Here is a 14,391-nt window from a genome sequence, read left to right as displayed (position 1 = left end):
AATATAAATAAATTAATATATTTTTGTAAATAAAACTAAGCAAATGTGTTACCTTACTTTGACCTAGTATATATATTAAATATGGAAACAAATAGAGTGTAATAACATTGGATGCAGAATATTTTTTTTTATATGCATTAATAAGACTTTAAAAATATTTAGATCTCTATATTGTAACAACTTTACTTGGAATATTTACAAAATAAAGTAATTCGTGAAAAATATACTACTTTTTTAATGTAATTTTTTTAAAAAAAAATTACATTATTTTGGTTTTTTTTTTTTTTAGAATGAGCTTATATGGTATTGAGAACTTTCAATAGGGTGTCGATAGTGTCAAAGAGGATATCAAGTGTGTCCGAAAGACTATTAAATTTTACAATTATCTAAAAGAGACCATTGTATAAATATATATATATTTATTGTGAAACACCTCTTTATAGATATTTGAAGATAATATGAAAATCAAAATAAACCTCCTTTCTCTACATCCTGTTTCTAAATAAACATCTAATAAATTTTTAACATTTCGTTTCAAATACTTTATAAAAAAAAACATTAAGTACAAAAAATTCCATTAATATATAATTTTATTTTTTAATTTTTCCACCATTATATTTCTTTAAAAAAAATTAAAATCATCTTTGGCACTCTTAGAACAAAAATAAACTTTAATTAATAAGGTCAAAAAACGACATAATTAATATATAATCAAAATTGATCATAATAAAAATGCATAAGTAATAAGGCTGAGTCAACCACGCGTTGATAACATAACGGAGCCGGTCACGATTAGATGCTTGTCCACAATAAATATGGTCGACTGGCTTTAGTAATTACAAAACTGAATTTTCCCGACACCCAACCACGACAGTCAACTCTGTTGACTGTCGTAATTGCTTAGCGGGACTCTACGCCGACAGTTAAAAACTGTAGGCATAGAGACTAACGCCGACAGCTAATAACTGTCAGCGTTGCTTTTGACTGTCGCTATTGACCCCAACGCCGACAGTTAATTCGATACCAATGCCGACAGTTAAAAGGTGTCGCTATTGACCCCAACACCGACAGTTAATTCGATATCAATGCCGACAGTTAAAATGTGTCGCTATTGACCCCCAATGCCGACAGTTAATTTGAGACTCATGCCGACAGTTAAAATGTGTCGCTATTGACCCCAACGCCGACAGTTAATTTGAGACCAATGCCGACAGTTAAAAGGTGTCGCTATTGACCCCAACGCCGACAGTTAATAAAAGTCCAATGCCGACAGTCATAAAATGTCGCAAAAAATCAAATAAAAAATCTAAAATTATTCTTAATGAATAATATAATTTTGAAAATAAACTAAATTATGTAAATATATATTTATAAAATTATGTATTTATCAAAAACTTTTAAAACTATATTTTTTTTGTTTCTTAAATTTTCATATTATTAACTTTTGTATTTATAATAATTTTTATATCAAAATTTAAATTTATTATTCTTTAACATATTTATATTATTAACTATATTAATTTTTAACATATTTATAAAAATTGTATTAGTTAAAAAAGAGTTGTTTTATTAATTGGAAAAATATTATAAAAAAATCAATGAATAGTATAATTTTAAAAATAAACTAAATTATGTAAATACATATTTATAAAAATTATGTATTTATTAAAAAATTTTAAAACTATATATTTTTTTGTTTCTAAATTTTTCATGTTATTAACTTTTGTATTTATAATAATTTTTATATCAAAATTTTAATTTATTATTCTTTAACATATTTATAAAATTAAATATACTATTCTTTAACACATTTATAAAATTTGTATTATTTAAAAAAGAGTTATTTTATTAATTGGAAAAATAATTTAATTTTAAAAATAAATTAAATTGTGTAATAAATATATTTATAAAAATGATGTATTAATTAAAAAAATTTAAAACTAGATTTTCTTTTGTTTCTAAATTTTTAATATTATTAATTAAATTTTGTATTTATATTTTCTTATAATAATTTTTATTTTAAAATTTAAATTTATTATTATATAAAGAAAAATACTTATTAAATTTAATTTGGTTAACATATTTATAAAATTAGTATTAATTGAAATGAGTTATTTTATTAATTGGTTAAATATTGTCAAATAATTTTAAAATTTCTACAAATTTATTAGTTGTAATTTTTTTTTATTATTTTGTATTTTGTAAATTTATAATATTACATTTGAAGTAATTTTCTTTTTTAATATTTAAAGTAAATATGGGCCAATATTATCAGCCCAAAGTCATCATTTTACCCTAACCCTACATCTCTTTCTATCACTCTCTATTAGCCGCACCTTCTCTCTCTCAGCCTTCTCTCACTCTCAGCCTCTCCCTCACATCGTCTCTCTCAACCTCCCTCTAGTGTCTCTCTCTCACACGACAAGGAAGCCAGGCGGGGCTCTCTCACATGGTCTCCGCCTCTCCCTCACATCGTCTCTCTCAACCTCCCTCTAGTGTCTCTCTCTCACACGACAAGGAAGCCAGGCGGGGCTCTCTCACATGGTCTCCCTCTCTCTCTCACCGGTATGTTTTCTTCAATGGTAACTCTTGTCTAGGTTTATATTTTTGCATTTAATAGTATTTTTATTCTTTTTCTATGTAGTTTCAGGAAAGATAGATACAACATTTAAATTTGTGATTAACTTATTGTAGTTCTAGTTGGCCAAATGCTTAGACAATTTATGGTTTGTGGTTTGATTTTTAATTTGAAGATATGTATATATATGCTCATGCTTGCTGATATGTATATATATATATATCTCCAGTAAGTTTTTCCTCTTTCTCCTTCTCTTTTATTTCTATTTTCTGCTGTAGATGGTGGTGGGGCTTCGGGGTCGGCGACGTGTGGTGGACGTGAGGCTTTGCGACATCGTTGTTTGAGCTCGGTAATATCTTCTCTTTCTCTATGTCAATTGAGTGTTTTCTTTTTTCTTTTATTTTCTATTTTTATACTTTTTCCTTCTTTATATAAAACGAAGAGGAAAATTGATGTTTAAATGTTTAGGGCTTGAACCATATAAATCTGATATTTTAAAGCTATTAATTTTTGTGGTATATATTCATATTAATTTTACAAATAATCACTACCCTTTATCTAAGCTAAACTATATACTCTGTTTCAATTATTTATATTTGTTGTGTTTACTGCTTGCTTGATCATTATATTTATGTCTATTTTTAGTCATATTGGTTTCAATTTGTTAGAATACATGTATTTCAATCTTATAGCTTTAAATTCATGATGTTAATGTCTTCCTTATGTTTTATGTTTGTTCTTTTTCTTTTTGTCACATATTCTTTTGTACTAGGCGCACTCTTATTTTTTTCCCTTAGCTTTAGTCCTTTATCTAGTTCATTTTGTTTCATCTTTGCCAAGAGTATGTATAAATCGACTATTAAGAATTAATCTCAAAAATTGAGTTTTATGGCAAGGGTGGTATTTTTTTAATAGACAGTTGCACTCTGTTAATGAAGTTTATTTTAAGTAAAAGCCTTGATATGCTTTATACATTTTCTTTTCCAGGCATGCATTATTTTACTTTTTAATTTGTTTACAGATTTCAAGGGCTCCAAAATTGTTAAACTCTTGGATCCGTTTATTTATGGCATTATTTGATATGATCCCTTTTGGCCAATGTTACAGTTTGACAGCATTACCAAAATGAAGGGTGATACTGGTTCTCATTGGAGAGGTGGCTCGTGAAGGGTGGGGTTGTTTGTGGTGGTGGCGAGTTGCATCATTTTTGTTGTTTTTGTTACATCTTAGAACTGAAATTATGTATAAAGTATAATATTAGTGTGATAAATGGTATATCTGATTTTGTTGTAAATATTGTATATGTGAGTTTATTTCTGAAACCTAGTTTGATATATGGCATTTTGTAACTTAATGTTGTTTTGGAATGGGTAAATGTCCCGTTTTTCATTTTAGAGGCAGTTGATAATATATGTAATAGTGGATAAAATATCCATTTTATGAGCATACTTCGCCAAATATTCATTTTATGAAAATTTTGTTTGGAAATATGTATTTTTTTAATTAAAAAGTGTTAGAATTAATCAAATACAAAGGTAATGTTATCAATGTTGATTTAATTTAACTTTTGATGTGCATTCTTTTATTGTAATTGTTGCCAATCACGATACCTAATAATTATCGGTTGCTAGCAACGGTGACACTTAATAACTGTCGGCGTTGCCAGTAACGATGACACCTAATAACTGTCGGCGTTGTCAGCAACGGCGACACCTAATAACTGTTGGTGTTGCCAGCAACGGCGACACCTAATAACTGTCGGTGTAGCTACCTTATGCGGCATAGGCAAATACGACAGTTAGTCGATTGTCGTTGTTGCTCAATAGCGACAGTTAAAAATTGTCGAAAAATCCCATTTTTGTAGTAGTGGATGGATATTTTGTTATATACTTATTTATTTAATATAATATGCATATAAATTGGATCAAGATTCAATATCACATTCTACCATTTTTTACAACAATTAACTAATAACAGAGAAAAAGAATAATATCATTCATGACCAAACTTGAGGTGTATTTAGTTTAAAAGATCAACATGGCACCAGCAAATAGTAAATTAATACACACCAATTCCTTTGAAGATAAAATACGTTATTTGAGTGGAGGAAATGAAAATATTACTCGCTGTAATAAGATCAAATAATTAGTGAAGTAGAATGTGTTAGGAGTCAAATAATGTGTGTTTTATTAAATATATATATATATATATTTATATTTGATCACAAAGTCAAGCGAGTTAAGCAAGGGCATGCATCCACCGATGTACAAAGTTTGACCACCTTTACCCTAACCTACCTACCTAACATAATTTCTCTTCCTACTTGGACTACTCTTTATACATTTATGTTGTACCCTAAAAATACTAGCTGAATTACTCAGTAAGGGGTTCAACTAGCAGATAAGTGTACGAAGAAAATAGACATATAAAGAGTATTTTGTTAACTCTGGAGTGATCAGATCGAGCTTACTTGACAGTCTACGATAACTAGAGAGTCTCCAGATCGCCTCTTATGCCAACAACTTAGTTCGATGTACACATCACCCAGATCGCCATCGTGAAACTTCGAACATGACCCGAATCAGTTCGCATTGGTCCTACAACACCCAGATAGAGGAGTGTACAGTGAAAGATCCTAAAGGACTCAAAAATTCCTTATACACCTAATAAATGTCTAGATTTTATTATGTATTTATTACCCGATATAACAAGTAAAGAATTAATAGGCAGATGTGCATTTATGTAAATGGGAAGTTACCCAAAATTTTAAGTTAACATATTAATGTACGGTTACTCAAAACTATTCATGATAATCTCTTATAAATACAAGAGGAACAGACAGAAAAATGAATCAATTTTTTGTATGCCAAAACTCTGCTAAAATTGTCATAAATAATTTCATCAATAATCCTAAATAGATCAATAAGAGTGACTCGTGGGCTAGGTGGATTTTAACCACTGAACTATGTAAAATTGTGTGAGTATTTTGTGTTCTTGATTTTTGTCATTTCTTTCTATTCGGTTTATTAAAAGTCTAGTCTCTTTGTTGTCAGATTTCTAAATCCCTTAATTGCTGAAAAACCGCGTCAATAATTTTCATTATTACAAGTTTAATCATCAGCTTAATAATCATATCATTTATATGGGCCAAATCTTAAAATACTACTATTTTTTTTTGTACATTATAAAAGAACGATACCAACTTGAAATCTTATATTTGTAAAGAAAGGTGTACTATCCTATTATAAAATTCTCATTTCACATCGGTTTCAATGACGTTGAAGAGTTTCTGCGTCAATACTAAAAGGGGTGCAAAATCTAGTGAGTTTCACGTCGGTGCACAAGTAACGTGATAGACCCTTTCGTATATTGATGAAGAAGAAATTCTTTTGTATCAATGCATAACTAACTCTAGAGATTTTTAGAGTTAGTTATCCATTAACGCTAATATATATTTATATTTTAGAAAAAATAAAAATTATATTAATATATCATTCGAGTATGATTTTTCCAAAATGTAAAAGCAATTTAATCAATTCCCAAAACTGCATTAACATCAATATCAACAACAATTTACAAACCATTAATAAAAAAAATTATAAACTTTATACAACAATATATAAATATATATATATATATATATTATGATTATGACTACAGATTAACCGTATTATTAATTTATGAATTTACTGATGTATACACCTTCTGTTTCAAAAAATGTAAAGATATTTTGAATATTGAAGTCTCATGTTAAAATTTCCTCTTATTTACATGAGAGGGGGAAATTTTATGATTATTATTTGGGGATAATCACATTGACTTAATATACAAAATTATCCTCTATTTAAAAAAAATAAGATTTATACCATTTTTCTTAGAATATTTGACTAAAATAGCCTTAATATATAAAAAAATATAATAATTTTTATTGAATTATGATCTCAAATTTATATTTATTTTAAGATAAAAAATACACAAAAAAAATTGACAAAGTATTTTTTTTAAATTAAAAAATAAATAAATGTAAACAAAAATCAAGAACAATAGTTTACAATTTTCTTAAAAATTCAAAAGTGTAAACAAATTGTTTACGTTATATTTAAATTTGAAATAGTAAACATGTAGTTTACAATTTATATTTAAGTTGGTTTGAAATTGTCAACAAGTAGTTTACGTTTATGTTTTTGTTTATTATTTAAGTTTTTTTTTTTTTGGAAAACTAATCACATTCATTGGAATAGAAATTCAAAAATATATTTATGTTTTTATTAGAAATTGCAAACAAGTGTTTTCATTATCATTGATTCTTTGCTTATGAAGAAAAAAAAATTATTTACTTACAACAAAATTGTAAACAACGAGTTTATTCTTTACTATTTATTTTAATGAAATTGCAAACGAGTTTATAATTTAGTAAAGTAAGAGTAAAATATTTATGAGCTTATATCCTATAGAGACTATACAACTTTTTATTTAACGAATATGTAATTAATGAGTTTATAATTTTATTATTTAAATGAAATTGTAAGTAATAAGTTTATTTTTAAAAATTATAAACTTTCTAAACATTATATTTAAAATTATTAGTATTAATTGATACACTACAACATTATAGGGTATTAGCAGCAGAACGGTCCGCCGATAATTCGATTTAGCAGCGTGGTTCCACCGCTACTACCCCACCGCTAATTAATGGCCACTAATAATAATTATTAGTGGCGAACTGACACACCCGCCGCTAATAATATATTATTAGCGGTGGACAGTAGCGGGGGATTTCGTCGCTAATACTGTGTCAGATGCGACATTATTAGCCACGGGGTCCGCTGCTAATAATGTTTTTATTATATATTTTCAAATTGATTTAAAATAAATTAATATTTATTAAATTTAAATATTTTAAAACTAATTCATAATAAATTTTAACAAAATAACCAATTAATTAATTTAAACATAACTAACATTAAAACTAATATATAATTATAACATTTATCAAACTAACTAATATCGCTATTGTCATTAAAAATAGATATATAGTTAATTTAATCAAAATACATAAACTAGTATAATCATTAAGGTCAATATTGTAATTATCCTCATCTTCAACATTTTGTTGTGGCGGTGAAGGAATATAAGGTTGTTGTGAAGATCGTCCAAGCATGAGGTCCCCAAACTGATCCCGAGGCTGTGCCTGTATCAGGGTGGATAAAAAAGATTGCTGTAACCCGCCCCCAAACTCACCATATCTAACATATGGTTGTTGTTGCGAGGAACCCCCAAGTTCACCATACCGAGAAAATGGTTGTTGCTACGACGAACCTCCAACCTCCCCATACCTAAGATTAGGTTGCAGATGCTGCATCGATCCTTCTTGAAAGTCGGTACAGTTAAAATATAATGGAGGAGACTGGGAAGAGCGTCCAAACATGTACTGATTTTGATACTGCGAAGGTTATTGCAACGACACATATGGCGGATACTGTGGAGGAGGTTGGTACTATTGTTGTGGAGGTGTATGAAGGTCAGGATGGGTGGTGTTACTCTGAGAAGATGTACCACCTTTAGATTGTGATGGCAAATACCTCTGCACAAAGCTGTCAAATCATGGGTTATACAGATTACTGGGTTGCTGAGGTACCACCATCTAAATCGTCTCACGCATTGCCTTCATCATCAGATCCATAGTAGTCATATCTTCATTAGGCATAGGAGCAGTATGTGCTTGGGACTGACTTTGATTTGTAGAGTTAGAGGTTGAATTTCTCACTTTCCCTTTCACCCTATAACTCACTCCTCTTTGGTAGTTAGATCTCTCCCCGAGTACTTTACTTAGTATCAAGTATTGATCGACCAGGGACGAATCAACACCGGATACATTACCAGACCCCTCACTCTGATGTTGAGACTGCCTATCAAGCTGTGACCTCTGAAGCTCTACCGCCATTTTTTCCTGTATATAGAAAACATTAGAAACAAAAAACTAAGATAATTTTTCGAATATGAGAACACAATAATATTCACTAACATAATCTTGTTGAGCTCCCTTGTTGACAAAAGTTTTTGTCGATTTTTTCATATGAACATTCGTCCAAGTATCAACAACATGCGCATCTGGGTGCTCCTATACAAATGTAAACAAAGTGTTTTAGAATGTGTTATTTTGTAAAATTAAATTAACATCTTCACTTACATATTCGTGACGCTTAGCTACCAACGATTGTATGCCTTGTGTTGCTACATACTTCATTTGTTTTCTATTTGCTTGGTTTCTAGCAGAGCGATCCAAAAATCTTTCGCTCAAAAACAACTCACAAATATCCTTCCATGTCCCCTTAGTGCAATGGTCAGGTGGCTTAGAGAGAACATTCTCCCAATCTTCTATTCCTGTGTAATGATTTTTAAAGTGTCTATGTCTGATGGTCTTTCTCTCACGATATCTTTTGTCCATCTCCTTATAGACAGTTGCCAGAACTGACTCAGATTGTGGATGACCGTCTATATTATAGTAATACTGCATCAAGAAAAAAAAAATAGATGACTTTGTAAATAATGCAAATAAATAATGTAGAGCATAATATTTGTAATTTCTTACCATCATACGATCAAGTACTTGATTCTTAAACTGTTGAGGTGCAAAATCCAAGTAATGTCCTGGAAACAACATTGTAACTTGAGTGCCCAACATGCGAATAAAAACTTGGTCCTCCTGCCCAACCACTTGTTCGTCACAGAATTAAGCTCTAGATTCAATGGTTTACTGACTTTTTTCTGTCGTTCTTCAAGAACATTATTACTAGCAAGGCCACAACCCTTTCTTCTCGCCAGCAGGGCTTTAAAATTTATTAACAATGACCAATATTAGTATTGTTGTTATATTTCTCTAACAATATAATTTCCAAAAATAATTTTGATATAAAATATTTAACTTGATTCGCAGGATGACAGTACCCTACAAGGATCTAGCGGGTCTCAACCACCACCTTCTCCACCGTGATAGGTTGCTATATCAGCTGACATTATACTTCAGTTTAAAAATTATTAGTTAGTAATTAGTATCAAATTGAATTAGAGATATGCTAGTTAATATCACATTCAATTCGTAGACATAATAATTACAAAAGAAAAAACTTTATTATATTTAAATATATAGTTCTATCACACAAATAGAAAAACTAAACATAGTAATCACTATCATTTCCATCAGTAAACAGAGACACATTTTCATCTTTACAAAGCTCAACTAGCAATTCATCCTCTGTATCTGTGACTTCCTCATGTTCTGGCATATCACCTTCGTCGTTACCCTCTTCATCAACCCCAACATATGCAGCAAGTTGACCAGATTGCATAATCAACTCTCCGAGGTTCATAGTCAACACAAAATTTGATGAGCTTGTTTCATGTACTACATCAATAGCGTCATTAACCTCATCACAATTGTCCTTAATGTGCCAAATTTGTCGATTATTCACATCTTTTACAACTTTCCAATCACAACCTCTAAGTAGATCATCGAGATAGAAAACTTGCTTAGCTTGGCTAGCAAGTATATACAGCTCATCTTTATACCATTCACCACTAACGTTTATACTAGTGATATTATTTTCAATGATTGTGTTTCCTTCTTGGATTTATATTAAACCATTTGCACCGAAATAATGCCACTGAATATGCACCAGTAAAAGATAGTGTCACTACTTCTTCAAGCGTGCCGTAATAATTAAATCCTTCTGTTTCGGCAACAAACACTCCACTATTCTGTGTGGTGCGCCTTTTATCTCGATCGTATGCAATAAATCGGACACCATTGACTATAAAACCTTGGTAGTAGGTTGCCAAATGATCTGACCCATATGCTAAAGCTAGCAATTCATCACCATTTTCCAAAGACCCAAGCTTGTGCAAGTTATATATCTAAATACATAAAACTATCTTAGATTCACAAAAAATATCATTAATAAAATGAAAGTCCAAACTTTAAAGCTACCTTCTTATGAAACCACGAATGAAAATTTTTACCATGCAAACGATCATGATCACCATCCGGGTATTTTTGTCTAATCTCTTGTAGGTGCTAACTGTTAATTAGAATATTGTTATGATTTTTGATAACAAAAAACTTATAATAACCACACATGTTCTAATTTAAAAGGGAATAAAGCCTCAATTTCAAGAGAATTCTCAAGTATGAACCACTTAGCTATTTCACGAGTGTTATGATTGTGAGGCTTCATTATTCCCTTTGTGAGTGGACGACATTGAGATTGGAAGACTGTAAGGTTTCGTGGGATATAAGTTGCATCTTCATTTCGATCAAGAAAGTTAAATCTTGTTTCAATGTCTTTGAAATACATTGAACAAAAAGTCAAAGCCACATCTGCAACATAGCCTTCGGCGATCGACCCTTCAGGGGGAGCTTTATTTCCCACGTAATTCTTCAATTTTTTCATGTACCTTTCAAAAGGATACATCCACCTCATAAATATCAGGCCACCCAATATAGCTTCTTCTAGCAAATGTAAATCATTATGTCAATAAAAGCTGGAGGAAAAATCAACTCTATCTTGCACAATATCTGAATAAGGTCATTTTGTCCTTCCTCCATATCTTTAACATTTAAAGTCCTCGAACATATTTTCCTGAAGAAATTGCACAATTCTGTAATGGTGGTTGATATAGATTTTGGGAGAAACTTGCAAACAACTAGAGAAAGTAATCGTTGCATTATCACATGACAATTGTGACTTCAACCCAAGAATATTTGTATCATTCTCGGACACTTTCTTCTTTCAAATTTGAACAAAAGTCGTCTGGAAATCTAACTCCTTTTATAACTGACAAAATTGTTGCCTCTGGGCTGGAGTTAACACGTAAGGAGTGTGCGGCTTCATCAACTTCCTGCTCTCATCTTCATAAATCCACAATGATTCTCTCACAACCATCTTTTTCAAATCATGTCTTGCATTAGTGTTGTCCTTAGATTTATCATTGTCTAAGATGGTGTCAAGGAGACTATCACACACATTCTTCTCAACATGCATGACATCTATATTGTGTTTTAATTTGTTTGTACACCAATACTCAAGCTCGTACAAGATGCTTTTTTTTTCCTCCAATTACCTTCATCTACACCTCTTTTACGTTTCACACCCCCAAACTAGACGTGTTTTCCTAGAACTTGCGGTGCAAGAGCATTAACTTGTTCTAGTATATCCTCACAAGTAAATCTTCTTGGAGGACGTCTTGTCTCAACTTCTCCATCGAACTCAGTGTCTCTTCTCATTCGATGAGTACTTGGTAAGAATCTTCTGTGACCAACATAAGATGTCTTACCAATCACTTGGATGGAAGTTTTGCCTTCATTATACGTAGAACAAGCTTTGTATCCCTGACCACTCCATCCAGACAACCTGCTGCGAGCTGGAAAATCGTTCACTATCCATAAAAGGGCTGCTTGCATCTTGAACATCGTGTTGGTCGTACTACCTCTTGTATCAACTCTGTTAACCCATAGTTCCTTTAACTCATCCACCGATGGTCTTAGAAATACATCCATGTCCTTACCCGGTGATTTTGGCCCGGGAATGAGGGTCAACATGAAATAATTGTCTTTCATACACAATCAAGGTGGCAGATTATAGTGTGCCAACACCACAGGACACATGCTGTATTCGAGGTTCATGTTGCCAAATGGATTAAATCCATTGGCAGCTAAGCCCAAACGAATATTTCTGGGATCCCTTGAAAAATCAGGATGCTTGCATCAAAGTCCTTCCACACAGAGCCATCAACCGGGTGTCACATCACCACATCATCTTTTGATTTTTTGGTGTGATGCCATATCATGTGTTTCGCTGTAATCTTTGAACTGTATAATCTTTTCAACCAAGGTGTCAACGTGTAACGACCAAACTATTCTAAGACCTTGGACCATTAGAACTACTAAACATAGCTATTACTTTGAAGAACATATACATAAGAAATAATAATAACTTTATTAAAACTTTAACATAATATTGTGAAAATTACAAAGTAAAAATAGAATTTTGGTATGGGTATCCATTATTTAAAACATAAAACATAATTTTATACTAAATAAAATTTTGTACAAAACTAAATGCGGAAATTACATAGAAACATAATTTAAAAAAAAAACTAAAAATAACATCACCCTCGATTGACACGCAGTCCACTCGGTCTGTTCATCCTCAACACACATGTCAAGCTTCCAAGAATCATTCCCCCTTCGTATCTCGTTTCCTGCATCACACTACAAAAAATAAAGGAATGAGCCTAATGCCCGCAAAGAAAATCTACTAACAACATACAACATAAATCATAAACATGAGACTATATCATAAACATATACTACAAAACATATGACTATAAAAACGTATATCATATAGAACTATAATATTAATGGTCATTAACTCATTAACATGGCATGTGATAAAACCATTTAGGTCCTCTGTCTACTAATTGAGGTAGGTTAGATCACATGGTAGTTTATGATAACCCATCTAGGTCCTCTGTCTACTAATCGAGGTAGGGTAAATCATAACTCTAAACCATGAAAACGATAAAAATTCTTAGGCCTTGCTATCTAAGCAAGTCATATGCCCAAGGACTGCAAAAACATATTTATACATATACATATTATAGCGTAAAATATATCATAACATAAACATATAAACACATAAAATCTATCATATTTTCCTTACCAAAACCGGAATATTTGAGAACAAATGCGGGACTTGGAACACTCCTAAAACCAACAATAGAATGGTGAGTATTTCTAAAGAGTAAAGAAGAAATGTGGAAACTAACCCTTCAAGACGAAACTTACCAAGAAAGATCTTTAAGTTTCAAGAGCCTAATCAAAACCAATATCACAAGTTAGGATCTTAATAAAAGAAACTAAGAAAACTAAAGAGTTTTAAAGGATTGAACTTAAAGAATAAGGGTACCTTAGTTTACCTTATGGATTGGTCTAACTCCAATACCGAAATATACTAAACCTCACTTCCCAAGTATTTTATAAAGCTTAAGAATGGCAAAGCTTTTTTCCTTTCCCACCCAAGTGTATCACTCTTATGTTCTCACTAACACCTTGGAGTATGATCACAGCTAAAGAGTGAGGAGAAGGGTTGGGTTCTAAGTCCTATTTATAGAGTTCTAGGAATAAAAATCTTCTTTTTGGCTTTGAATAAAAATAATGAATTTAATTGAAAATATTTTAATATTCTTTAGTCAAAGGCTTAGGACTTTGTAAAATTGTTTAGAGAGAGGTTTAAGGAGTCAAAGCTTAATTTTTAAAATTAAAAACAAAAATAATAAAAACAAATAGAATCCTAACTTCTAACTCCCTAAATCTTGTAACTCTAAACTCTCCTATAGTAAAATCAACATAATTGGAGCTGTATGACTTTGATTTAGACCATCTTTATACCGTTAGAAATATAATTTAATTATCTACAACTTTCTAGAAATAATATTTTTCGAAATTCATAACATAACTGTGTCAAAAATAGGTCGGAAGGTACAGTACCCTAAAGTTATGGAAAATCTATTTAATTATCTAAATAACAACCTAATCCACAAATAAATAAAATTGTGACAAATTTCATGCTCCTAACAGATTCTGATGAAGACTAAGTCTTATATTTCCCTTATTTTATCATTAAAATAAGAAATACATCGATTATGAATCTATAGATCTAGCTATCTGTATATATAGATGCATGATCTAGCGTTCCCTTTTGTAAAGTCAAAAAAACCAATAAATATTTCTTTTTCGATTCATCCCTGGAGTT

The 14,391-nt window shown here is 30.9% G+C and overlaps 1 long non-coding RNA gene across 1 annotated transcript; it reads left to right on the top strand.

Moving 5' to 3' along the window:
- Positions 1 to 2,294: 2,294 nt before the first annotated feature.
- Positions 2,295 to 3,972, top strand: LOC133804705 (uncharacterized). The gene is made up of 3 exons (XR_009878586.1): positions 2,295 to 2,565; positions 2,857 to 2,927; positions 3,686 to 3,972. It is a non-coding gene; the product is annotated as an uncharacterized LOC133804705 (long non-coding RNA).
- The last annotated feature ends 10,419 nt before the right edge of the window (positions 3,973 to 14,391 follow it).

Source organism: Humulus lupulus, chromosome X (assembly GCF_963169125.1).
Source record: "Humulus lupulus chromosome X, drHumLupu1.1, whole genome shotgun sequence".
Classification (NCBI taxonomy): Eukaryota; Viridiplantae; Streptophyta; class Magnoliopsida; order Rosales; family Cannabaceae; genus Humulus; species Humulus lupulus.
This window is presented reverse-complemented; position numbering and strand designations above follow the sequence as displayed.